The sequence below is a fragment of the Strix uralensis genome, chromosome 13 (genome assembly GCF_047716275.1).
Source record: "Strix uralensis isolate ZFMK-TIS-50842 chromosome 13, bStrUra1, whole genome shotgun sequence".
NCBI classification, from domain to species: domain Eukaryota; kingdom Metazoa; phylum Chordata; class Aves; order Strigiformes; family Strigidae; genus Strix; species Strix uralensis.
Genome location: NC_133984.1, coordinates 25,139,995 through 25,166,799, shown reverse-complemented (window position 1 = coordinate 25,166,799; position 26,805 = coordinate 25,139,995). Strand labels below are relative to the sequence as shown.

Sequence of the window (26,805 nt, the reverse complement as noted above, 5' to 3'; positions counted from 1 at the left end):
CATCAGCTCTTCAGTGATGCATGGAACCAGCAGCTGCTCACCAACAGAATTCAGATTTCCTGGGCCAGGTCGCGGGAGAACTGGAGGTAAGAAAGGCTCCACTTCCTGCGCTGCTCCAGAGTCATTCGCAGCTCTGCTCTTTTTTCCCTCGGGGAAAGCAGAGCCTGGGGCAGAGGGTAAAACTCTGCAGGCGTGGGAAGCTTGGCCTTGTGCTGGTGACCCACGGGGTTTGTGTGCTGCTGGTGTCTGGGGTGGAAGGGCTGAGGTGGGGACCCTCTGAAGAGCCCACGCTGCCCCAGACCCAATCTGACAGACCCACAGCAGAGTGCAGCTGTTGCTTTCGTACTTCTCAGCAGCAATTTGTCCTGATCCTTCCCAGAGCTTTGACCTGCAGCAGGAGGGTGACAGTCTGTCGGGGGAAGAGGAGCTGCCCTGAAGAGAAGCCCCCGTCTGCCTCAGCCCTGCACCCTGGGACTGTTCTTCCCTCTGCTCTGGATCTCTGGGGCTACTCAGAGCTGCCCTTGGCAGAGTGAATCTTCTCAGGCCCCGAGAGCTCTGGTGATGTCGTTACTGCAGGTTTCTTCAAGGCAAAGCTGGTCAGGAGAGAGAAGCCATGTTTGGGCCTGCAGGGCAGGGTCCTGCCAAGATGCTTTAATGGTACCTACTGGAGAGAACAATCACTAAATAACTTTTTGTATAAAGCTTTGAGCTCGCGTGCTGCTGCCCTTCTGTCAGCAGGCAGCCCAGTTACTGTCCAGTGCCAGTCCAGCTGCCAGCCCTCGCCATCGCCTTCACAGCCAGCGCTGCCTCTGCCCATCGTGATCTCTGCTGCAGAGTTTCTCTGGGTTTCCTTCCCCGTTCTGTCAGGGAGCAGCCAGGGCACTGCTGAGCACGGGGGATTTCTCCTTTCAGTCCCACTAGAGCTGAATCTGGGGGACTCACCCCAGGAGGTTTCTCCTGTCATGCAGTTTCAAACTGTGAGTTGCTGTCAGCCATTTACCTTACTTGGCTGTAAGCTTCCCTCAATGTGCAGGGTATGCCCTGACCTACTAGTTAATTCTTGAAGCCTTTTGGCTGTTCCATATGTTTCTTCTTATCTCTGAGGAGAAAATAGCCTCACTCCTCAACCCGTCAAATGGACCCATTGCTCAACTATCAGGATGTGTCCCGATCCCAAAGTGTCAGATGGGTGATTTGTCCCCAGCAAAGATGTCATCTTTCCTGCCAGCTTTTACTGCTGCACCATTAACGTGCTTCAGAAGTGAGTCAGCTGATAAAGATGGTGGTGTGAGTATGATCTCTTTGTTGATCCTTCTGCAGAGATGTGTCTGAGCTGAAGGCAGAGCAGATGAGGCTTTCTGGCTCTGTACTTGTAAACTGCTCCCACCTGAACTCTGGCGTGCAGCTCTGGGAGCCCGTCAGCCTGGGCAGACCTGTCCTAAAGGGTCAGGCACAGCAGCAAGCGGGACAGGAAACAAGCCAGAAGACTTGGGAAGTGATGCCCTTACAAGTCAAGGGGGACCTGGAGAAGAAGGAGCTTCAGGACAGGTGAATGTGTTTTAAACTTTGCTGTTACCAACATTACCTTTTGTGTCTGCTTCTTGGATTCACAGGCGGGCTGTGTTCACATTTAAAACCCACCCGTTCTGCACAGCCTTGTTTCTGTCCCTAGCCAAGCTATGGCCTTCAACAGCACAGGTAGAAAAACACGTCTGACCCACAGAAGCTTTTGTAAGACAAGACTGGAAAAGAGATCACAGTGTATTACAGTGTTTTTGCTGTTACCTGATTGTTGGTGAGAAGTTGAGACCAGCATAAAGAGAGCTGTGTCTCTTGTACAGCCCTTGGTACCCCCAGGGCTGTGCAGAGGAGTTGGGAGGGATTTGCCCAGGGCCATCCTAAGCCCCTCTGCACTGACAGTTCCTTACCAGACTGAGTGCAGAAGTCCTTTGGGGCAGGAAGGGCCATTTTGCAACATCAGGCATGTTAACCTGTAGAGATGAACGCTGCCTTTGCTGTATTTTCTGGGCTGAACTTTCTCTGCTGTGCTTCTGGGAGCTGCTTAGCTCCTCAGCGGGTGCTGGTGTGCGATGCTTTTGGAATGGCACGTGGACCTTCTCTTCTCAGGGGTAAGGAGCTCTCAGCCTTGCTCGTACAGTCTCAGAAGCAGAACGAGGAGAAGGAGAAGACAGTGAAAACACTTAACGACACTGTGGAGATTCTAGTATGTTTTACCTTTATTTGGGAGATGGCCCAATGGTTGCTCTCCAGCTTTAGCACAAAGGGGTGTGGTTTCCTCAAGAGAAAGAGCGGTGAGGACGCTGATGTGTGGGAGCATCAGGCACGTGTGAGTCAGCCCAGGGGCAGGCAGTGGCGGGGGAGCTGCAGACAGTTCCGGGGGTTGCACCAGTGCTATTCTGCCTGTGACTAAATCTCTAGGGATCAGAGTTCCTTGGAATTGACAGCTTCATAGCAGCCTGTGAAAACCAGCTGTTGGTCTTTCTCTTCTTAGTTTTAGCAAAGAAGGAATTCAATAGATGTGGGAAGGGATACACTGGAATCACTAGGGCCGAGGTTTATCAGCACGACGATGCTGCTGAGGCTGGGAATGCTGCAGAGGGGAGCAGCTCTTCCCCACCCACCCTTTGCTTATTCTATTCTCAGGAAGCAAGTCGGTTAGAGAAAGAATATGAAGCTTCATTGACTAAAAGTGTCAAAGAGGAGAATCTTTCCCTCCAAAAGCTGATAAAAGATATAACAGAGGTGAGTACAGAGTTGGGACCACATCCCTGTAATTTGATTTAAAAGTACTTGAGGAAGGCAAACGACTGGCCCAGGGAATAGATAGATGTTTTATACTGTCTGTGTTAACTGCCACTGGCTGTTTAATTATTATACCACTGCTATAACCTGCTCTAACTTCTGAGTTGGCTGTCCTGTGACACTTGAGCTAAGTCACTAGAAGTTTCCGTACCTTTGCCTTTCCCGTAAGGTCTCTATTTGACTATGCTTTGAGTTGGCTACTTGACATTTGTGTTCTAGTGTTGCCTGGAGGCTTCTCCCACCTCCCTGAGCAATGACTCTCTTGTTCTTTAGATTTTTATAAAAGGTCACAGACTGAATCAATGCACTTGCCAACTCTGCTCCTTCACTCTGCATTCACTGACCATTATTATCTCCCCAGAATTGCAACTGATCTAACTGTTTAGGGCTAACTTTAGCTTAGTCCTAAACCTCACTCTAGGGAGGGGGGTTTAATCATCAGATGTTTTACACAGCTTCTCACAAAGTCAGTTCTTTCCCCTTATGTAGTCATTTTTATCCTCTTGTGCTACTGCTCAGAATAAACATTAGCTTTTTCATTGCTGTTTTCCAGTATTCATCAGCTTCCTTCTTCCCTGGGTAGCATTAATATTTCCTTTCATTGCTATTTCCAGTGTTGACGTGGTGCTCCTCGTCTCCGTGGCTCTAAGAAGCTGAAGGAGACTAAAATCATTCATGAGAGCTTCAAGAAACTGAGCGTTCAGGCAGCCTCCAGCCACTTCACACTTGTTTCTTCTTGTTTGTAGTAGCTGTATTCAGAAACCCCTGGAGCACTTGTGACCACAGGGACAAAACTTCTTTGTTGACTGAAGAAATGAGAGAATTGAGTTTTTAATGACTCTAGGGTGAAGTGGGAGAAAAAAAAGGAGAAATAGACAAAGAAAATCAAGCAGAATGAGCAGAGAGTAACAGCTTGATGTGGGCTTTCAGGTGGTGTTAGATGAATGTGCCAGCGTGGTCGCTGACAGTTCCCAGCAGGCAGAGTCTAGCAACGTCCTCTCTTGTCTGAGCTCCGTTGGTGCAGAGCGTGCCTTTGTGTTGGTTCAGGAAGCACTGGCAAGGAGGAGAGGAGCAGCACAGGTGAGAATTTCTCCTTGCCTTCACCACTGGCCGCAGGCTCAGCTGCTGATGCCTTGCTTATCTTGAAACCTTTCCATTCACTTAGCCAGTTTCTTTCTAGCCATCCCACTCTTGGTACTATATCACCTCACAAGTCTCACCAGCTCTGTGTTCTGCTGCTTTTCTCTCTTTGATCTCCACCCCCTCATCACAACTTTTGCCTTCAGGTGAGCTGTCTCGCTGCTTGCTTCTCTCACAGCTATCAGGAGCCATCTTCCCTGCTCCTTATTGCTTGTTTGTGCTTTTCCCTGCCATTCCTTGCAGGCCCCAAAAGAAGAGCTCTCTGCCAGGCAGGACTCTATCAGTTTCCTGCTGCACCAGCACAGGCAGCAGGAGGAGAAGTGCCGGAAGCTGCAGCAAAGCCTCGAGCAACTGGAGCAGGAGTGCCAGACGGCCAGCAGCCACCAGCAGCACCTGCAGTCTCTGGTAGAAGCACTCAGAAGGTGAGTGTTCCCTCCTCCTCCTGCGGTCTGGAGGCAATCTGCTTCCAGTTCTGGCAGTTCAGAGCTGTTACGGGCAAAGAACTCGTCTGCCCTCGCCGTGTATGCCCCTGTTTGGCACTTCAGCATCCTCCTGTCACTGCTTTTCCTGCTCTACTGTGAATCCTAAGGCTGTCTTGGAGACTCAGAGCGACGTTGGAATACAAGACGCCTCCCTCTCGATGTGCTGCTTCTCTGAATTCTGTTCTTTGGGGGCCCTTTCCTAGCCACGGCTTCTCAGTGAATGAAGGCAAAAGCCTGCCTGCCTTCCTCTGTCCCTCTCCAGTGACCTTGTGAGGGGAAGGGCAAGCTCTTCCTTACCGTGCTGCCCACAGCGCCAGCCTGGAGTGACTGGAATGGCATCCGTGACTCTTCAGGCCTGTTCATTCTTCTGACTGAGCCTTGTCTCTGCAGTGACCGTGCAAACCTCGAGAAAACCAGGGCAGAGCCACAGCAACAGCTTGAAGAGACGGAGCAAGAAGCCTCGTGTCTGCATCAGAGTAACACTGAGCTGCAGCTGAGGGAAGATGCAGCCCGGGGGAGAGGGTGGAGCAGCAGCAGAGGATGGAGAGAGCGCGTCGTGACCAGGAGCTCCTGTGAGTATTAAAGCTTCCTCTGGGCAGGGGTGGGTGCTGCCGGACGGTGGGAGGCCCCCCTAAAAGAATGGATTTTGCCTGCTCAGCATGTGTAGCACAGACTGGTGAAGGGAGCACGTGGGCAGGGCTGGCTCCCTGCTGACACACAGCAGAGGTGCCTCCTTGTACTTTCTTTATGGCCCTTGAAAAAAATCATTCCAAAGCTGACCGGAGTAGTTGATGACAGGCCTAAGGTGAAACAAGAGAGGTTCAGGCTGGATTTAAGGAGAACAAAAAATGGAACCATGAAGGCAATCCTGCAGCAGAACAGGTTGCTCGAAAGGTTGTGCAGATTCCATCCCTGGGAATTTGGAAGCCCCAAGTGGATCGAGCCTTGAGCAACCTGGACTGATCCCATAGCTGACCCCAGGGGCTTTGAGCTGAAGACTGGGCTAGAGGCCTCCTGGGGTCCCTGCCAGCCTGAATCATCCTGTCATCTTATGGTTATTGGATTGGAAATTCATACAGATCTCCCCAAATAGATTGCAGGCTCTTTCATCGTTTTGTTGCCGCAGGCAAGAATAATGGAGAGAATGTTAATCTGGACTTTAAAAGTCTGTCTTATGCAAAGAAGAACTTTGGAAAGTCTGGTATCTAATGTATCAAAAAGGAGAGAGAGATCTAACAGGCAGGAAGCTGTTGAGAGCACCTGAACTTTTTGGAAACCTGTGATTCCTGGAAGCTTGTTTTACTTTCTCAATGATGAATGTTTCACCTGGGTCAGTGACAAAGACTGATGCAGCACTAGGCAGGAAATTACAGCATTCTTTGGGGGTAAATAGAAAGCTGTTGTAAATCGTTCAAACTGCCATATCTCAGAAATAGTATGTAATCTTGGTTTTGGAAATGAGACTGTTTTTACATTAAAGACTTGTTTGTCTTTCCCCTTCTCGTAGGCTGAAGGACTTAGCTGCACTTGAAGAAGAACATTCTTTATTAGAGAGTGAGCTGGTAGTTGCGAGAGAGACACTGGAGGAATCGCACCTTCAGAGGGATCTGCTGAGGCAAGAGAAGCATGAGCTTACCATGGCCCTGGAGAAGGTATGGTCACCTTATTCCTAGCAGAACTTGTGGGAGAGGGAGTTGTGATAGCAAGACCAGCACAGGTGCCGTTTCTGTCAGTAGAAGACAGTGACAGGGTTGTTCTCCTTCTTGGAAAAGGGAGATCAGACCACACAGGCTCCTTGGTGCAGTCAGTCCCCACGTGGTTATTGGGAGCGCTGGGCGGGGGGTGTGTCAGAGACACCAAAGGGGATCTGGAGTCGCTGCTTAAAGTCAGGGATTTTCTTGTCTTTACTTTCATGTTGTTCTTTTGTCTCTTCAGGCAGAGCAGTCAGTGGCAGAGTTGAGAGGGGCTCAGAATAAGCCGAGTGCTGAAGGAGCTGTTCTACACGTTGCAGCAGCGCAGATGAGCAGTGTCAGTGAAGCTCTTGCAGTGGATAAAGTGCGACTGAACAAACTTGTGTCGCAGGTGAGCAGTTGCCAAAGATCTTGCCAGGTGTTCGTCTGCAGCTGCTGCTGCTGCTTTTCAGACTTCTTGCCTTCAGACGTATGACTGCCTGAATATGGAAATGTTCCTTTTTCTGTTGAAGCCAAACCTTCTCCATGGTAAATCTCACTGTATTTCATTTCCTCTGTGCTGCTGTGACTGCAGCTGGAGCAAGAGAATGAAGTTCTGTCGGGTAAAGTGGCTGAGCTGGAGAGAGTAAGGATCTCTGACCAGGAGAAGCTGAGCTTGTGTGAAAGAACAAATGAAGAGCTCGGTGCAGAGAAAGCCCACCTGGAGCAGCTGCTGAAGAAAGTGGAGGAGCAACGGGAGGGGCTGCAGGTAGAGCTGAGGATACTGGCAGAGGAGAAGGCAGAAACCCAAGAGCAGCTCAGTCAGGTGAGACCAAACACCTGGTGCTTTCCGGGTGGGCTTTTGGCTGCTCGGCTCGGTGAAGCTCAGTCTGTTGGATTCTGCGGTGGTTTTGTCAAGGAGACACTTGGTAGTGCTGGAGGTCAGAAGCTTTGTTTACTGCCTTTTGGAAATGTGTTGATGGCTGGCAGAGCTGTTCTGCAATTCTCTCAGTTGTCCTCTGCTGCTACAGATTACTTCAATCCACCTGCCTGTGGTGGCCTCTTTTTTGGCTTTTGATAAGCTGCAGAGAGATGATTTGTCTTGCCCATGAATCTGAGTGAGGCTGCTACTCTCCCATGTGGCAAAAGAAGCAAACAGCGTAGCTCTTCACCCTTTTTCTGAGTCAAAAAAACCCGGTGTTGCATGTTTCTGCTTAGGCTTTTTCTTGCGAATCTGCAACTTTCAAAACTCCATTTGTTGGAGCCTGGAGAGTGGAACAAAGCTGCAGGTCAGTGTCTGCTGTCTTGTACTGCGAAGAACGGGAATGAGATCCTGAAGTTGTTGAAATTGTATTTTAAGACATACATGCAACTTTGTGGCTGGAAATATGCCTGGGGAAAAGGACCTGGGGGTGCTGGTCAGCAGCTGGCTGGTTATGAGCTGGCAGTGTGCCCAGGTGGCCAAGAAGGCCAATGGCATCCTGGCTTGTGTCAGAACTAGTGTGGCCAGCAGGACTAGGGCAGGGATTGTCCCCCTGTGCTCAGCACTGGTGAGGCCACACCTTGAATACTGTGTTCACTTTGGGCCCCTCACTCCAAAAAGGCCATTGAATGACTCGAGCGTGTCCAGAGAAGGGCAACGGAGCTGGTGCAGGGTCTGGAGCACAGGTCTGATGGGGAGCGGCTGAGGGAACTGGGGCGGTTTAGTCTGGAGAAGAGGAGGCTGAGGGGAGACCTCATCACCCTCTACAACTCCCTGAGAGGTTGTAGTGAGGTGGGTGTTGGTCTCTTTTCACATTAACAAGCAATAGGATGAGAGAAAAAGGACTCAAGTTGCACCAGCGGAGGTTTAGGTTGGATATTAGGAAAAATTTCTTCATGGAAAGGGTTGTCAGGCCTTGGAACAGGCTGTCCGGGGAAGTGGTTGAGTCACCATCCCTGGAGGTATTTAAAAGCCACGTGGATGTGGCGCTTAGGGACATGGCTTAGTGGAGGGCTTGGCAGTGTTGGGTTAACAGTTGGACTTGATGATCTTAGAGGTCTTTTCCACCCTAAATGGTTCTATGATTCTGTGAGCTGTTAGAGCCTCTTCAGGCTCTGAGGAAGATGAGAAAGAGGTGATCACACAAGACTCTTCACTCTGGACTAACTGATTTTGATACCCTGGAAAAAGAGCTTGGGAGAATCATGTCACTGAAGGAGACCAGGGAGTTTGTCATCATTTAAATGTCAGTTTCATAATGTACAATCTTGGGTATTATGGGATAACTTTGAGAGAATTGTTTGTTTCTGATGGTCTGTTCTCTGTTAGATGGTCAGTCTTGGAGTCCACGGTATGTGGTGTTATATTGAAGAAAAGCAGAGGTGTTATATTGAAGAAAAAAGCTAAAAAACCATGGTTAATCTTCAAGTTTGAATACCAGCAAGGTATATTAGACAACTTCTTTGTGTAAAACAAGCAAATAGTGTTGTTGACATGAACTACTGTAGGAATAGAGTCTACCATCTCTTTGGCCGCATCAGCCAGACTTCAATAAATCACCCCAAGGGCTGTTTCCCTGCCCAGCATCACCTCATTGCAGCCAATGCACTTGGATCTTTTTCTTTTTTTCCAGAAGGACAAACCACGTGTATTTTCACTTTCTTCAGCGAGCAAAGTTGCTTTTGCTCAAACTTTTCAGAAAATTTCCAGCACTGGGATAGATTCTGATAGAATTCCAGTTTGCAAGGTGGCAGTTCTGGAATATGCCATATTTTTGCGTGCAAACACGTAGTCTGGTGTATTTATGTTTGCTGTGAAGGGGCTGTGTGGTCCCAGGCAGCCCAGCGTGGCCTTACTCATCACTTCCAAGTTAACAGTCCCAGTGCCTTTTGGCAGCCCAGGGTATTAGCGTGGTATGGAGCAGATGCTCTTAAACTTCCAGCCCGCAGTACAGGAGCTCTTTCTCCTCCAGCCGAGGCAGAAGTGGCACTGGCTGGCTCTGCACAGAACTCCAGAGAAAGGGCTCTAACTGCCTTTTGCCCTGCTTTCAGGTTTACCACCAGCAAGAGTCAGCTCGCAGAGGTCTGGAGCAGCTGCGCCAGGAGTCCTCTCGCCAGGGGCATGCACTGGCCACGGTGTCCAAAGAGAAGGAGTTCCTGGAGCATGAGGAGGCTGCCCTAGAGGTGCGCCTGGCAGCCCTGCAGCGGGACAGACAAGGCCTGTCAGAGCAGCTGGCAGAGGCCAGGTAAGGGCGGGGAGGAAACCCTAGGCAGGACATTGTATAATGGCTGTAATTATAAAGGTGGTAATCATTCCACGAGGATTTATTGCATCCTGTGTGCTTTTCAAATGTTTTCACCTTCCACGGGCAGAAAATGAAAGAATCTTGAGCAAAATGAAAAAAAGTATACTATGATTTTAACGTTGTTTTCCTGACAGCTCAAACTAGCAAACATCTCCTGGGCCTCGGGCTCAGGTTTATGTCCCCCTGCACATTCCTGTGTGAAGTCCAAAGCAAGGCAGCTTGGCTCTGAGTTGAGCAATAATTAAACCCTGCAGGCGTTTACTGAAACTGAAGTTTCTCTCTGGTTTTGGTTTCTTGTTCTATGCATTTGAACATAGATCTGTCCTTATCAAGTAGTTTGGCTGTTGATGGCTGTTCCATGCAGACGTTGTGAGTAGGACACTGCCATCTAGGGTGGAGCCAGAGGCTGGTGCTGCAGATCTCGAGGGCCTTCTGGTTGGAAGGTAACTCTTGTTACTGTGGTGCAGGACCCAGGGCTGGTTACTCCAGCAGCTGGGAAGCCTCTTTTGAATCCTCACGTCTCTGAGGATTCTTGCCCATCACTGATGTCTGTGTCCTGTACTCCTTACCACCTGCTGTTTAGAGACAGATGTCGGGGAGAAGTTACACAGAGAAGGAACAAGATTCTGTCCTTCTGCCTTTCTAAGGTCATATGTGACAAGTTCTGCTCAGAAAAAAAAAATGGAGTTGTTTGTCGTCCTTGTAGGTGTTTTTCAGAAGACTCCTGAACTTGCAGAGCTGTACAAATGATGTTTTAGACATTGTTTCTCATGTTTCTTGACTTTTACACTTTATTACTCCAGAGTATGTCGTTAGGATGGCTGATAAACACCCATTTTGACTCAGTGTTTCTTGAGAGCTGCTGCTTCTTCTGAGCTCCAGCTTCTCTTATTTGATCCAGCTGAGTTATGTTTGGTCAATTATTGGGCTGTTACTAAACTATTAAATGTTCATCTCCTTTTTTAAAATTTTTTTGAAAAGGGATACATTATTTTTTGAGAAGATAAATTAGTTCTGAAGAACCTTTGACAATAGATAAAAATTCAGCAACTGTTCTTGCCAGATGTTGTTCTCAAGAGCCTTTTGTTGTCACAGTTTTGGACTCTATCTTTTCTGTTCTGTTTTAGAGACTGATTCTATTTATCCTAAAATGGAGCATATTTGCTTTGGACTGCCAGAGATTGGCACAATCAGAAATATGTGCTTGTTCTCCTTGAAGATACACCCTCCATTGTCCATCCAAGCAGTGAAATTCTACTGCTGTGGTTTTTATGGCACCCCCGTCCTAGCGAGGCAGTGCTGTGTGTTGTGGGAACCTGGCACACGGGGCGCTGTGTGAGATCAGGGAGGTCACTTCAGCTCCTGGTTCCAGAACCCTGCGTGTCATACGCAGCAGTTGGTTGAAGTCTGTGGCTGTAAGAATTTGGCTCTGCAGTACTACAGCTTCCATTTTAGAGAGCAACAAGTCACTTGGGCTACTGCCTCCTTAGTTAGCAACACTTAGAGAAAAGCAGCAAGTTTTTCTCTTGAACTTTCAACAGTTGAAACTGAAGGCTGCCCGTCTCTCCTTTCAGTGGTCCTTGTTCAGATAAAATCTAGTTCAGGTTTCTTACGAGTGCTGCTCCAAGCGAGAGATCCTGCTATATCATCTGATGTATTTCTTGAGTCCCTTTTAAATACAAGGAGTCTGGAAAGTTACTTACCTATAGCTACACTGTGAACAGCATTCAAAAAGTCACCCAGGGAAATAGTCTTGTTCTGTCCCCCTGCAGAGCAGCTTGGAAGCGCTGATGAGCTGAGGGCTGTGAGCAGAGCCCGGGCTTTTGCTTGTTGGCCCAGACTCTGGGCACAGCTACCCGTGTGTCAGCCAACAGCAATTCCAGATTGGGCCGTTGAGATCAAATTCGGCTGGGCTTTCTGTGTTATGCTGGGTCATAAGCAAAGCCTGGGCATCCCCCGGAGGGGCCGGCATTGCTATTTTAAATGGCAGAAATATGCTTTCTGTATACAAGTTTCCTTGCAACCCATTTTCTGTACTCAGGGGTAGGGATCTTGAATGACTTCTTACTGGAATAACTCTCAGTGGGTGTCAGGAGCAACAAACTCATTTCTCTCTGTACTCACAACTCACAGGTCAGTGAAGGAGACGCTGGAATCCAGCCTGTTTGAAGCTCAGCAGCACTTATCTCAGCTGGAAATCCAACTTCACACAGTCACGCAGGCCAAGGAGGTGATACAAGGTGAGAGCCTCCTGTCTCTGGTGATCCCCCTGCTAGGGAAGATGGTATAAAAATAGCTCTGTGTCCGCAGTGCTTCTGAGGAGTGAAGGAGATGGAGGCAGATCTCTCCTGCACTGGAGTTCAGATGGCGTAAGGTCAGTGAAGTCAGAACCATTGTGTAGACTCTGAATCTTGCCGTTTGTCCTGTTTGCAGGGGAAGTGAAGTGCCTTCAGTGTGAGCTGGAAGCAGAGCGATCTCTAATGAGGCAGGAACAGGAAAACATGGCACAACAGCTCTTGCAGACGGAACAGCAGTGTAACAATACCCTCAAACTGCAGCAAACTGATCAGGAAGTGGAAATAAACCAGCTCCTACAAGACCTGGTAGGAAACAATATGCTTCTGAATTCTTCAAGCAAGCTTTGTGGGCTGGCTTTAGAAGAGTAATCACCTGAGTGTGTGAAATGGGAGAAACCATCTGTCATAGGTCACACCTTGCTGACCCCTAACCCCATAACCCTAACCCCCAACCCCTAACACCAACCTCCTACCCCTAGCCCCTAACCCGTAACCCTAACCCCAAACCCCTAACCCCAGACCCCCAACCCCTAATCCCTGACCCCTCACCCCTACACCTAACCCCTTCCCCTAACCCCTCACCCCAACCCCTAACCCTTACGCCTAATGCTAACTCCTAACCCTGACCCCTGATCCCTAACCCCATCCCTAACCCCAACCCCTAATCCCTACCTCTTACCGCCAGCTCCTAACCCCAACCCCTCCCCCTCCTCCCTACCCCCTAACCCCCAACCCTCCACCCTAACCCCTAATCCTAACCGCTACCCCTAACCCCAACCCCTAGCCCCTAACCCTATCCCCTATTCTCCCTAACCCTAAACCTTGTACTTGAAGGCATGTGAAGACCCCCAGGACTCTGCCAGGACAGTAGAAGCAGCCACAGATTCAGTGTGGGCCTAAGGCAAGTTTAGCTGGAGGTTGGGTGCTCCCCACCCAAAGCCTGTCAGGAAAGGGGTAGGATCTTACAGACTCCTGTCTGCCATGAAGTAGACTCCTCACATTGCTGCCAACTGCAGTCACGGGAACTTTCTTCCTTTCTTTCTGTCCTGTCACCGTCATCAGAGGTGTTATCTCTGGGCTTGACGCATGTGGAACAGGCCCCTTGTTCCTGGTACTTCCGTTCGTGGCCTGTCTTGTGACTGGGGCATCAGGGTACCGGTCTCTTTCTCACCCTGCAGTTCATCTACATCTTTTCACTGATGGAAAGGGATGTGAGCTTTGAAAATAGACTCTAAGAATAGAGAGAAATCCTGAGGAGACAGGTGCTAGGAAACAGGCAGCCATGGAGAGAGGAAGGTAACATCTCCTTTTCATAATGGTTGGACTCAATGTTCTTAAAGGTCTTTCCAACCTAAATGATTCTATGATTCATCCACCTGCTGACCCACCTTTTAAGTTCCTTGACAGGACGTGATTTATGGAGAGCACAAAGCCATTGTTGTGCACTGTTGAGGTGGGGGGTTGTGAGAGGGATGAAGCTTCACATTTGTTTTGAGGAGCGTGGCTGGGACTTCACCTTGAAGTCTTTCCCTCCGCTCCTCAGGCAAGCGAGTGGGAAGGGCATCATTCAGAGCTGCAGAAGATACTGGAGCAATGGGAAAAAGAGAGGGCAGAGACAGAAGGGGAGCACGAGGAGAAGCTGTTTGATATGAAGCAGAAAGTTGCTACCACGCGAGCTCAACAAGAGGAGGAACGAACCAGAGTTGAAAATGCCAAGCAAGAGGTACAGACTGTGAAAGGAGAATTTGTGTAGCTTTTTTGCAAGGCTAGAGCCGTGGGAGATGTCTGGATGTCAGGCTGTGTGGAGCATGCCCTACATGTTTTCTACGTTGAATTTGGTGAGGTGAAAGGCAAGCAGGGTTATCTTTGGGACTAGGAGTGAGACCTGTCAGAGGAAGCCAGGCAGAAGCATCACCTTTCAGTTGAGATTTTTGTGCTGCTATTGGTTTTTTAAGACTTACCTCAGAGTATCTTCACAGTTCTCTTTAACAGTCCTCCTTTGATCTGTACTGATACATGCTTATAACCTTAACTCCATTAAAGACCAAACGGAATTTGTAGGACTGAATCCCCATGAGGATGGGGTTTTTGTTTGGGGGGGACAGGGGGGCATGGCAGGATTGTTGACAAAAGAAAAACAATTTTCAAGACTCCTCTGAAATATTTCTGAGCAGTAAAACAGGGGTGTCTTCTGGGCTGTTTTAAGTCACTTGCTGGTAAGCTCTTTTGTGCCCAGATCTCCTGTGCAACCCTGTCACACAGTGAGAGTCCTCCCTGTGTCCCACCCAAAGTCCTCTTCACGGAGTCTGCCTGGGAACAGCAGTACCCCCAACTGTGTCTACAAGTATTGAAATGCCAGGGCAGTGCTCAGAGATGTCAGTGTGTCCCTGTCATGTCAGTACTTTACCAAAGTCTAATGAATACCTTAAAAATGAAGTAATTTTCACCAAACCCCACTTGGAATACATGAGTTTTCTGAAGGAGCTGCTCGCTTCAGCCCTCTGGCAGCCCTGCATTTTCTCTGCTGCTAACTAGGTGTAAAAGTTGCTATTGAAAGACAAACAGGACACAGCAGAAGATGAGGGACACCCTCACCAGCAAGGCGAGACATTTGAGAAGTGCCACACATTTTCCTGTTAGATGTTTGTTGGAGGTTCAATCACAGGGGGACTGTGGCTGGACCATGTTCATACGGCCAGTCTCACTTAGGAAGCTGTGTCTGCAAGTGGGCAGAGAAGGGCCTGGGAGAGCAGCAACACAGCGCTTTGAGAACGCGTCAGCCCGTCGGTGTTGGAGCCTTGCCACACAAATTCTGTGTGGGAAGTTTAAACCTGTCTTCTCCTTGTTTCTATGCAGGTCCTGCAAGAAAAGGAGCATGAGAAGAGTGCTTTATTAGAGACACTACTTCAGCCTCAGGGAGAGCTAAGAGAAGCCAACCAGCAGCTGGAGCAGCTCAGGCAGGAGGTGAAAGAGCAGCGCGAGGATGGGCAGGTAAGTCTGACTAGTAGGGTGGGTTGAAGGAACAGGCCGTTGGCAACTGGACGTAAGCTGAGAGAGGCTGAGAGACCCAGGTAACAGAGTGAAGGGCAGTAACAAGGAAATAAAACCTAAGTGCTGTGACTGAGGAGGCAGGGACTGCTGCAGGCACTGAAAGCCCAGAGCCTGATGAGCTCCAGAGATCAGCAACAGGAGGGAAGTGTTACAGTGGAAGCAGAGCTGGGTAGAAAAGCAGAAGTGGCTGAATGAATGTGATTTTGAGACAGAAAGAAGAGAAAGCTGGACCTGATGGCAGGTCCCAGCAGCTTGCTCTCCATTTGTGTTTGCAGAACATCACAGAAAAACTGCAAGCAGAGCTGCAGGAAACTCAGAGTAAGATCAAGGCAGTGGAGAAGAGGCACAAGGAAGAAATCAAAATAATGAAAGAAGAAATTAATGTCCTCCTTCAGCAGAGGGATGCTCTACAAAACCAGGTGAGTGAAACAGCAATAGCTACTCCAGTCATCAGCCAGGTGGTCTCTCCCCATGGCAGAGCAGCAGGGGATGGGGTGAGTCCCTCTGGCTGCCATCACACTGTGGTCTCCATCTCAGCTGGGCTGAAGGAGACTGACCGGCCAGCTGCTGCCCTGGACAGATGGGCTGCTCTTTGTGCCTGTTTGCCAGCACTCATCAGAATGGATTTCTGCTGGCCTGTTACTGCCAGCCTTGTTTTTTAAGGTGCTTTTTCAGATGAACATGGTGACCCACTTAGATTTTTAAACAAGCCAGCTGTATCCATTGTGGATCTGGTATTTTCATGAAAGGGTGAAATTTAAAGTTGTTCTTTCCCTTTCCTCACAGTATATGATATGGCTGACAGTGGCAAGCTGTAGTCTTTGACTGCTTTGTTGTGTTTTACTTGAGGTGGAAGAGTTGACATCTCAACTAGCAGCCTCCAAAGAGTCCCAGCAAGTGATTGGCCACAAAGCTCAGCAAGATCCGAGTGAGGCACAGGAACTGTCAAGGCAGAAGGTGCTGGAGGTTGTGCACGTCCAGAAGATCCTGGAGGAGAAGAGGAGTCAATGGGAGAAGGTAGAACATCAGAACAAGGAGCTGCAAGTGTGTTTGCAGTCTTTGGAGGGGGAAAGGAGTTGATGAGAAGTGGAGCATCACAACACAGAATTTCAGGCTTCATTGAAGGTCCTAGAGAATGAAAAAGCCAGGTAAATGAAAGTCTGTGAAACTCTCTGTTCTGTTTAATGGATTCCCTCTTTCAGATCTTCACATATCCAAGTGGCTCTGGCAGCATTTCATAAAAAGCAGAATTCTGAACTATCCATGCAGATATGTTTCATTCTCTTGATGTGGTGTTTCATTTTCTTTTAATCCTTCAGTTACAGTTTTTCTGAAGACAGTCGCTTTTGGAGTAGTCCTTTCCTTAAAATGAGGTGTTGTTTTGTTAGGTCAGCATGTTAATGCTGTTAAATGAAACTTTCAGGGGTTTCAAACCTGAAACACACCAAAGGAGGCTGAACGAGCTGCAGTGTAATGAGCTAGATACATCCATCAGCTCTGTCTTGGGTCTAGTAAATTTTAAACATTTGGGATCTGTATCGGTCTTCCATCCTGATACCTTTGGTTAAAACCATGATTTTGAACTAAGCCAGATTCCCCTCTGAGGCACCCAAGAAATAAGCATGTTTCTTACTGACATCTGTTTCCTCATTCCTCAAAAAATCCCAGCCGGTGTCTGGAAGGGCTTGAGCAGGGTCCCTGCCCGCCTCAACAGTTACAGATGTTACTGACTGTCCAAGGAATGCAAGAAAGAAGATGAAGGGTAGGTAGGGTACTTCACCTGGTAAAGTCTTGCCAGCCTTCAACACACACCTTCATTGAAGAAGAGAAAAGGCCATGCCCTCTTGCTTCCCCCATGAGGGATCTGGCGTCTTATATAAGGATCTGAGTATTTCCTCCAAACCTCCATTACTGCTTCTGGTATCAGCCTTCATTTCTCTAGCTGAAAGTAATATGGTGCTGCAAGTCTTGTGAAACTGCCCAAAGATCACCTGGCTGTCAGTTGCTGCTGTTCCTACCAGGACAAGTTAGGGGAAGAAAATGTCTCTTCATTATTGACAAAACCTCTCCCTTGGAGTCTCATTAGTCAAAAGAAAAATCTTCCTCTGCCCTAATGTCTTCATTTCAAGACTTTGTGGTGTTTCTATTCACATTCCCATCTCAAAAAAAAAATAGGGTATTTAGCCAATAATTCACCTTTCTTCTGTGGAAAAAAGCGTAGTGGGCACGTGCTTGGGTGTGGTTGTCAACCTGGCTGAGGACTGAACAAGCAGCCTAGTTGTTCAGACAAACCTCAGCAGACAAATCATTTTTCCCCTTTGGTGGTGGAAGTCCTAAGAGTTTATTAAATGTTATATACCATGTAGTAATGAGTTGCTCTGACTTTCAGGCTGACTGTGTCTCTGGAAGAGAAGGAACTGAGCCTCAAAACCCTGGAAGAAAACAACCTTGCCCAGCACAACAAGGTGTCTCAGCTTCCTTCTGCTCTTCGCCAGGCCGAGCAGCTCCATTCAGACCACAGAAGAGAAATACAAGAGCTCAACAACCAGGTGACCTGTGCACTAGCATCCTCTTCTCCAGGGACATAGAATACCACCTTCAGCTTGTAGGCCTCAACTTGTTTTCCCTCCCAACAACATGCACTCCTTCTGTGGTCTGCCCAGAGACTGCACACTGAGGCTGGATCTGCTGTGTTCTGCCTGGGTTTTCCCTGGTTCTCTCATGGTTCATGGCATTGAAGACTCCTTTGGAGCTTCTCAGTATCTCTGTTCCAGATGTTGTCCCCAGATGGTGTTTCTGCCCCTGCCAGGCCCTGAGCAGTCTGGTGAGACAGCATTGGTTATGGCAGTCTGTGGGAGCACTCCCAGCTCGGCCGTTCAGCTGGCATTGGGGAGGTGCCCCATGAGGGGTGCCGATTGTCTCCCCTTTGCTTCTAATCTCAAGCGTCCCTGGCAGCCCCACTCTCCATGCAGGAATGCTTCATCTGCCACCTCACCCTGCCAGCCAGCCCCTCACACCCTCACACACACAGGAACCTTCATTTCTGAGGTTGGAAAGCACGAAAACCTGACAGTGTGACCGTTCCTTTGGGGATGGGGAAACTTCCTTCAGGCCCCTTAGCCTCCAGGTACCTGTTTGTAGCTTGTTTTGCTCAGTTTGAATCCTTGCCCTCGTGCGTTCTGTTTCCAGTGTGGTTTTTGGCTTGAAGTAATTCCTCCTTGGCCCCTTCCTCTATCCCGCTCTGTTCCTCAGCAGCAGCGCTGTCCCTGAGCGCTGTGCGTCTGTGTTACAGGTGCAGTCGCTGCAGGAGGCAGCGCTGGAGGAGGAGGCTGGCCTGGCAGCTCGGGAGGAGCAGCTGCTGCGGGATCTGGAGGAGTCCCAAGCAGGCGAACGGTGCTCGAGGAACTCTCTGCGCATGCTGGAGGCTGAGGTGTCTGAACTGTGTTTGAGGCTCTGTAGCACAGAGAGCAGAGCACAGGCATTGGCCACGGGGTGTCAGCAGGCCAACAGTGCCCCCCGCGAAGCCCGATCCCAGCTGGACAAACTGCACTTGGTTCTCCAGCGCACGGTCTGTGACAGCAGAGACTTAGTCCCTTGGAGTTCAGGCAAGTGTGGGGCTGGGTTCACAGGTCTGTAGGCGGGTATAGGGGAGCAGGTGCAGGGGGGGTGGTTCTTTGTAATCCTGATGTGACAGACCTGTCCTGTCAGTTTAGGCTGATTCAAGCCTTGGGAAGTCATGGAAGCCTGACATCCCTGCAGAGACAAGTCCGTGTTTGTATGTGGAGAAATGACCAGCATCAGAATGAAATAGGGCCCAAGTCCCAGGGCACGTGTGTCCTTCCTTGAGGCAGTGCTGACATTAGTGGTCATCAAAATAATGTTAGCCCAGGACTTGCTGTAACACGAGCTCTAGGACGACATCAAAGGCACTGCCACCTCCTCCTGTGCATAAAGAGGCCTTGTTTGTTGGAGACCCTTTCGGTTAAAGCTTGCAACAGAATGGCTTCTCTCTCCAGAACAGGGTCATGCCTGGGGCCCAGCTGTTTCCCAGGCCAGGGACCTCCCTGCAGAGCTCACAGTGGACAGAGTGGCCGCAGCCCTACGAGACCTGCGTCAGCACCTGGAGCAGACTCAGCAAGATCTGGTAACTTGTGTCTAGTGCACCCAGAAATCCCGTCCTTCTGCTGCACTGAACTGACAAGCAGAGTGCCAAAGCCAGAACGGATGTAAATTCTTGTGGGCCAGGTTGGCTTGCTGCCACGGGGGAAAGGAGAATCCCCATCCCATGTACCATTACTGCCCAGCTGCCCCCTCCCACCTTGGCTGTTTCTGCCTGTGTGTTTGTACCTCTTTGTCTCCCGCCAGCAGTGGCTCTGTGAGGTGATGCTTCTCTTCTTACCTCTTCCAGAAGGATGCAAGGAAGAAGATACAGGACTCGAAGCTGGAGCTGAGCAAGAGGCAAGCTGAGAAGGAGTATTTCAGTGCCTGCAATCAAGAGCTGCAGAAACAGTTGGCTCAAAGCCAGGAAGGTACAACTTCCCTTTTCCAACCCACTGACCCCATCCTGTCTCACCAGTGGGGGTCTCTGATACCACGCAGAGGAAAAATGCAGTGCCCAGAGATGGGAAGAGGAGAAAAACAACAAGCCTGAGACTTATCGATAGAACTACCAGGGAAAGACTTTTGTAGAGGAAGATCCAGTGTCTGGCAGTGCATCTGGCTGTGTGACTGGTGATAATGTGCAGAGGTGGTGCCTTTCAGGTCCCACGTCACTGCTAAGTAGGTGTAGTGTGATGCCTCACAGTATCCTTCTCTGTGTGGTCTTTGAAAGCACCAACCTCAAAAAGCCTTGTCTTTATCGACTTCCTTTTCCTCTTACATGGCAGACTCACAGAGCATGAGTTCAGTGTTAAGTTCCTGTGGTATTGCATCCTTCCTTCTGCTGCTTTTCCTCGTTCTCTGGTACCTCGTGCTTCTGCATCCTTCTTACCTGTTTTCTTGCCGATACTGATTTGGTGTCTGAGCTCACAGCCATAGAAAACACAATTTTTTACTTCCGTAGCCTTTGGTAACATGTTCATGTTGTGTTTATAAACTGGTTTTCACATGTAGCTAGTTGCCTTTTCCTCTAATCTCCAGGCCATCCCAGAGCCTCCAGGGCTACTGGCCTCTCTCTATTATAGCTGGACAGACATTCCTTCTCCTTTCTCTGTCATTGCTTTCCCACTCCCCACATCAGAATTGGGTTTTTATTTCATTGTTGTGTTTTCCTTGTCCCAGACTGCAGGAACAGGGAGGTGTGGGCATTGCTCGTTGCCTCCCTCACAGGCTGTCGCCTGCTCATGTAGAGCCTTTACCTGTTCAATATTTCTTCATGTTCCCTCTCTGAGATGGAACTGCTGATCATTTCTCAGAGTTTTCCAGGCCTTAGATCATCAGTTTTTTCTGGAACATTCACAGTTTTTACTACATATGTTACATATGATAAAGCTTATATACTTGAAATTCTGCCATTGGATGGATCCTGCTTGTCCCACTAGTCAGTTCTTTCCATCCTTAGTTCCTGTCTATTAGTTTAGTGTATTAGTTTAGTTTTAGTCCTGTCTATCTGTAGTCATCCTTGATTCAGGTCTCGGTACTGGTGTGATGTTCAATTGTTTTTTCCTTGCCGTTGTCCTAGTACCACTGAATATTTCCTTTCTTCCTTTTCCTGTCAGTGCACAACATATTCCCCTAGCTTCGTTCTTTTGAACAAATACCAAAGCACATCTTCAAGCACAACATTGACAGATCTGTTTTTTTCTGTAAAGTCTCTTAAGTCTTCCTGGTCAATGAACTGTGTCACAGTCAGTCTTCACTTTTGCTTCTTCTTCCTTTTCCTTTAGGACACTGGATCTGACTCTCACCTCCTGTCTCTGCCCGTGTTTCACTGATGTCAGTGCTACCTGCTTCTCACACTGTGGGTGATGTGCTGCCATGCCCTTAGCCCTGCCCTTTCAACTCACAGAAGAGCAAGCACATTTTCATATTCTCCTGAACCTTGCCACTCTCATTCTTCTTCTATTCTCTGCCTGGAAGTTTCCTTTATTTATGTGTGCTTTGAAAGCCCTTGTGGGCTTAGGGCCTGGAAAACACAGACAGGCAGGTAAGAAAATGGTGTTTTCTCTGTAGGATGCAAATCAGTTTGGTTTTGCTTTGCTTGTCATCTTCTCCTTCATCTTTCCTGCTGCAGAGACACAGATGGCAGAACACAGGAAGAACTCTCTACAAAGTGCCTTGCAGGAGGAGGCTGCTGCTCTAAAGAAGGAGACTGTGACTCTACATCAAGAGGTGGCACCTTTGGAAAGGAAACTTGAGACCACTGAGAAGCACAGAAAGGATGTCCTGGTGAGGATGGCAGATGCCATGAAGAGCCACTTCTTACATATTTTTTGGCCTTCTGTTAATAATTTTAAGGAGCAACTTTTTCCAGTGGAGATCTGATTTTAGGTGGTCTTGTACAAGTGCAGTCCAGATCGGAGAAGGCAGAGAATATGCAAATGCTCACCAAGCTTCCCTCATTTTCCCCTTCCATTCATCATTCCTGTTTCCCAGACTTGCTTTCCTGCCAGGCCAGGTAAGCTCAATTAGCAGGGTCATCACCTTGGGTAAGAGAAGGCAGTCCAGAAAGGAGAGATCATTGACATGACCAATATCACAGACTTTGTGGAGAGACCACAGACCACCATAAGAGCAGAAGAATATTGTTTAAATCAGTGGCTGTTTTTTAGTTTAACTTTTCCAGTTACATCCCTCTGAATAAGTAGGGAAAGATGCTGTAGTCATATAAAATTCAGTTAAGATTCAGGGTGTTTATTTTCCTCTATTTTGACGATTTCTCCCCTTGAAGCTTAAGTCAAAGTAATTTTCAAACTTGTCTCTATTTACATTGCATGGTGCGGGCTATTATTTGTGTCCAAATCCGTATTTAGATTTCTAAATATCTGGATCAGAAAAAAGGGGTGAGAATACAAAAGTTTGCTAATAATAGAAAGCTGTTCAACATTACCACTGAGAGCAGACAGTGGGAAAAAAATAGAGACATTTGAGAAACAAAAGTGCTGAGCCAGATAAATATGTCTGCCTGCAAGGGGACAGCCAGTCCTGATTTGAAACACAGAATGACAGTCTGTGCTCTGACCATCACTCCTTCGAGAGGCCACAGTGCGGTTCTGGAGGATGGTACCATGAAAACACTATACAGTAGAGGTCCAAAAAAACCCCCAACCCCAAAATGGGAAATCAAATGTCAGGGTTGTTCTCTCTTCCCTTCCTCCCTAATAGAGAGAACATCATCGTGCCACTGCCTAGATCATGCTTAGTCTGGACTTTAAATCCTGGCTGCAGTTCTGCTGGCTCCTCCCCAGAAGAACATCCCAGAAGTTCAGAGAAGGGCAAAAAGGCAGATAGGCCAGTGGGACTCTGAGGGAAGAAATAGCCATCCTGCAGAGAATGGTTTCAGAGAGGGACACGGGCCGGTTTCATCATCTCTGAAGGATTCTAAAGGTGTTTCCCATAAAGATACAGGAATATATATTCCTACAAATACATGACCTGCTTGGCCAGAGAAGCCATGCTTGCAGCCAGCAGGTTTGCCTGTCTGTATAGCTCCGGCCGGAGACCATTCACCTGCTAGAATGTTTTCTGTCAAGCCCAGAACTACTGAAGGAACTACGGAGCTTGCTGTTAAAATTACCTCAGGTGCAAAAGCTGGGGATGGGTAATTGGTTCTCTCTTACCTGGGCAAACCTAGCCAACATGTTGTGGTTAGGATTTGGCATGGAAAGGAAAGGGCACAATTGAGCGAGAGTAATGTACTAAACTGTTGTGGTTTGACCTTGGCTAAATGCCAGGTACCCACCAAGTCGCTCTATCACTTCCCCCCACTTCCCCTTTTTTTCTCAACAGGGCAAAGAGGGGAAAGAAAATAAGATAGAAAAAAAACCCAACCCTTGTGGGTAAAACAAAAACAGTTTTAATATAAGCAAAATGAAGCAAAGGTCCGTGTGCGGAAGCAAAAAAAAAAAACAAAACAGATTTATTCTCTACTTCCCATGAACAGGCGATGTCGGGCCTTCTCAGGAAGCAGGGCTCCAATACTCATAGTGTTTGCCTCGGAGGACCAAGGGTGACCGCCCCCCCCCCCCCCCTTCCTCCTTTTTCCCAGCTTTATACTGAGCAGACGTCATATGGTCTGGAATATCCCTTTGGTCAGTTGGGGTCAGCTGTCCTGGTTGTGTCCCCTCCCAAGATCTTGCCCACCCTGTCCCACTGTGGGGGGGAAATGTCAGAAAGAGCCTTGGTGCTGTGTAAGCACCACTCAGCAGTAGCCACAGCACCAGTGTGCTATCAACACCCTGCCAGCTCCCAACATAACACAGCACCATGAGGGCTGCTACAGGGGAAAACCAATTCCGGCTCAGCCAGACCCGGTACATAAACTTAGTAGAATCGTATCACAATGGCTGAACAGCAGCTGCACTGATGGTGCTTAGAGGATGCTCTCGGAGATTTAGACTTCTGAGGTACAGCTTTTCCAGTGTATTGAAAGGAATTGAATTGGTCTCATTGCCTGATCTGGTTAACGGCTTCCTTGTGCATTCAGGACATCCTTATGCTGTGGTTCAAAAAGCAAGAAGGCAAATTTGTGTGGATTTCTCCAAGGTGATCTGGAGGAGGGCCCCTAGGGAGAGAGTGTGTTGTCTTGGCCTGTGGACAGGAGGAGAAGGGACTTAGCACTGTCCATGCCTTGGGCCGGTCACTCTCCCAGACTTGTTGATTCTGGCCCTTCCAACCCTGATGTGGCAGCAGCTCACGTAATCCCCTCTCTGTACCCAGCAGGCTGCTGCAGAAGGGGAGCAGCTCTCATGGCTCTCGGAGAAGAGACTCCTGTCGCAGCGGCTGGAACGTCTGCAGCAAGCGGTTGCAAGGCTGGAACTTGAGAAGAAGGAGCTGAAGCAACTCATTGCTGAGCTCAGGAGGACTCTTGAGCAGGTAAAACCGGCTTTCACTGCCTCTGCAAAGCCTCACGGTCCTCTGGAACACAACACAATTCCACAGACAGCACTTTGGAGTCCTCTGCTTGTTTCCTTCCCTCTCCCACTTTCCCCTGTGGACACACACTTTGGTATTTTCTCTCTCTTCTCCCACCCCATTGCCTTCACAAATGCACATTCACTCCAGTACCACCCTTCTTGCCCCAGTGTCCCCATACGCACACATTTGTCACTCTCGTGTCAGGAACTGTTTCCTCTTGCTCTTTCTCTTCCATAGTCTACTTCGAGTGCTTTTTGCCCTCGCTGTTCTCTGGTGCAGTTACAGTCTCTGAGCAGAAATCTCCTTGCCGTGATGCCCAGAGGTCCTTTCGCCCCTTGTTTGGTGGCAGCTTTCTGTGACCCTTTCTCCTGTCTGACCTGCAGGTGGAACGTGAACGGAGGAGACTGAAGAGATGTTGTTGGTCACTGCCAGATGCACGAGGATTTTCCCTTTCTGACCAGCACTAGATCCCTGCTTCTAGAGAGGTGAGAACAGAGTCTTACTTGGTGGGAGGAGGGTCTGGCCATACGGAGGAACGATGGCCAATCCCAGTGGCAGCAGCCCCCCAGTATAGACCCAATAGAAGTTGAGTACAGACCATGGCCCTGACCAGACTGGAAACTAAAAAGAAATCCTTGTGTTTTCTTCGCAGGAGGAGTCTTGGGCTCGCTGCAGTCACTGATGAGCTGAGTTGCAGAACCAGGTGAGGAATAGGAAAGCTCTCATCAAAAGCTGCTGTGCCCGTACTGATGGGCACAACTTTGCACAACTCTACAGCCCGAGTTCTGTCTGGCTGTCAGGAGGTGAGTGCAGCAGTGCTGGGAGGGCCCCGTCAGACACATCTGTTGGCCATGGCAAAACGACATCATTCACCTGGGTCTAGTCTCTGACTTGCCTAAAGGTCAGGCATGGTGGGAAAGAGATTGGAAGAAATTCCCTTTGCAGGGCTGGCTGTCTGGGTTTCACATCTAGTCTGCTCTCGATGCTTAGCAGATTAGGGTCCCCTTCTTTATCTGGTTTGGCTTTATGTTGACAGACCTTGGTACTGTAATTCAAATGTAGCAGGTTCCATAAGCCACAGAACTCCTTTAGGAATTGCTTCTGTTGTTTGAGTTCACATGCCAAGAGAATATTTTCATATTCCCAGCCTGAGGTTGGGGGTGGCATTCCCATGGGGAACACGGCCCTTGGCAAAGCTCGTGTCACTTTGAGAACAGAGGAAAGCCTCTGACCTGAGCTGTTTCCCCAAAACAGCAAAGCCCCGAGCGCTGCTCCCAGTGCTGGCGTCTCCCACTCTCCAGAGCAGACAGAGGGCAACATGCCAGAGCTGCTGTGGCTGCACCGCACTGCAAACCTACTGGGGGGTGGGAGCAGCGGGGTCTGTCCCACCAAAAACCCAGCAGGCACCACCCCGTGTTGCCAGGAGATGGTAGAGCTTGAGGATTGTCAAGGCCTCGGCAGTCCTCATCGAGTTACACTCTGCTCATTTGTGAAACGCTCTAAAGTTAGGAAAAATGAGGGTTTGCTCCCTTTCCGTGTGCTAGCTGTCAGGTTTTTAAGCCAGACCCTGCAGAGCAGTTCTTCACTGCCTGGTGTAACCAGTAGAAACTTGAATTGTTGCTCATCTGAGCTCGGCTCAGGGGACTCTGGGAACCTGCTGCTCCCTGCGGCACAAGGACACAGCGTCGGTCAGGGCTGGAGGTAGAAGGTGCAGCCGGAGCCGTGGAGCTGCGGCTGGGCCTGGCGCTGGGGGCTTGTCTGAGCTCGGCCTTTTGCCTCTTCCAGGCGTCCCTCCTGCAGGCACAGCCAGCACGAGACCCAACAGCCGAGCAGGACTCTGTTGGGTGCTGTGCGAAGAGCAGCCGGGAGCTGTCGGACCTTCCCCCAGAGCTGTCTTGCTCTGTAGCAGTTGGGCTCAGGGAGCCCGAAGCTGCTGTGCTGGGAGCAGAGACTGGGAACCCGGGTCCCCTCCCTGAGCCGCCGCGTCCTGCAGAGGGACAGCTGCAGCATCTCGGGGTTCCTTTCTTGTCTGCCCAGAAATGTGCCATGTTTTGCTGTGGGGAATGGGGGTGCATTAGTTCTGTTTGATTTGGAAGCATCTCCTAGTGACAGAGATTTTTAAAATTATTTTTATAAAAGAAATTTTGCAGGACTGCACTTTTTCACCATTTTTTGTCCTCATCCCTGGGTGTGTTTAAGGGTCGTTTGGATGAGCTGTGGGGGGATGTGGTGTAGGGGACTTTGTAGAGTCAGGCTGAGGGTTCGCCTTGATGACCCCGAGGGTCTTTTCCAACCTGAAGGATTCTGTGATTCAGTAGGAAAAAGCAAGCGGTAGGTAAATATGTGGTTTAGGGAGAAGGTGACCCCAGTTTTTGCTGGCCCAAGGAAGCTGTTCCAAGCTCCTCTCGAGCTCTGTCCGCAGCCGCTGGCGGGGCAGAGAGGGCAGTGGGGGCGTTACCCCAGCGAAGGGGGGAGCACAGGGCGGGGATGGGGGGGCAGGAGGGGGGGTTTTTCCTCCCTTCCAGCCTCAGCACCAAGCGCCGGTTCGCTTCCCGAGGCGGCTGATCTGCTGTCAGTGAGCGGCTGTGAGAGCAGCCTGAGGGCAGCCCAGGGGGTCTTGAGAGGGCACCGGGAACCCAGCCCCGACCGGCCAAAGTGGGAGGCGGTGGCGGGGGGATGTCAGCCCGTGCGGAACCGCGGGGTCGGGGGGGGGCTCGGAGGGGTCCGGCCGGGGCTGGGGCCGGGGAGGCCCGTCCCGCCCCGGGAAGGGAGCCCCAGCCCGGCCCGCCAGAGCCCTTGGCCGGCTCCAGGGTGGGAGGGTGGTGCCCGAAGTTCCAGAGATGGACTCTCCAGGTGGATCCCACCTCGCCTAAGATCCAACACACGCACACAGCATTTGGGAAGTTGACCAAGTTGGGACGGTTCTGGATCAGATCCCGTCTATCGTGCCAGTGATGGGAGTGGGTTAGGGTCTGGGTGC

General features: G+C 49.5%; 1 pseudogene; it reads left to right on the top strand.

Annotated features, from left to right (window-relative positions):
- Positions 1 to 25,978, top strand: LOC141949125 (uncharacterized; annotated as a pseudogene).
- The last annotated feature ends 827 nt before the right edge of the window (positions 25,979 to 26,805 follow it).